Source organism: Mirounga angustirostris, unplaced genomic scaffold, assembly GCF_029215605.1.
Source record: "Mirounga angustirostris isolate CCGP_5_RB_7025 unplaced genomic scaffold, mMirAng1.0.hap1 SCAF_4, whole genome shotgun sequence".
NCBI classification, from domain to species: domain Eukaryota; kingdom Metazoa; phylum Chordata; class Mammalia; order Carnivora; family Phocidae; genus Mirounga; species Mirounga angustirostris.
The window spans coordinates 97,532,526-97,533,212 of NW_026991712.1; the positions used below are offsets into that span (position 1 = coordinate 97,532,526).

At 43.5% G+C, this 687-nt stretch overlaps 1 pseudogene; it reads right to left on the reverse strand.

The window, feature by feature from the left end:
* Positions 1-373: 373 nt before the first annotated feature.
* Positions 374-448, reverse strand: LOC123860565 (U4 spliceosomal RNA; annotated as a pseudogene).
* Between the last annotated feature and the right edge of the window lie 239 nt (positions 449-687).

Genomic DNA, 687 nt, shown 5'->3' on the forward strand with positions numbered 1-687 from the left:
ACAGCCCCTACCTGCCCAAGAACCCATAGGTTACCTGTAACCCAGGGATGACAGAGGCAGCCAAACCACCTGCCTTTAGGCAATAGGTAGGCTTGGGCAGGAGCATAGCAACAATGACCGTGGGAACTCCTGAATATCTGGACTAGAGTCAGATCAACTATTGGTGGGGGAGAACGAGCTTTACTAATGATTGAGATCAGATATCAGTCCAGTGAGTTAAGGGCATAGGATCAGGTTTATTCTGATTTAGAAAATTAAAACTGATGCTTTTGTAATGAAGGATTGTGGTAGAGTCAGTGTTTACCCTACTACACATGTGAAAAAAAGCCCTTAACTCAGACTGTGCTCAATAAATGGTAGTCAAAATTATTACAGTTATTACTTTAATTAGCAATAATCACGCCTCGGATAAACCTCATTGGCTACGATACTGCCACTGCGCAAAGCTTACAGTTATTACTTTAAAAGTCTATGGGAAACCCACCAAAAGGACAGAACCAGCGTAATCAATAAGAAAACAAGACAGACCGTTGCAAAGGAACAGAAGAATGGATCAGCCCAAATATGTGAAAATGGTCTCGCCCAGGCTCTTTTGTCCCACTCTGCCCAGCACTCAGCCTGTTTCCCACCCTGGCTGGGATTGTGTTACCTTCAAGATCATGACAATTGTTTGCGACCTTCTGAAAC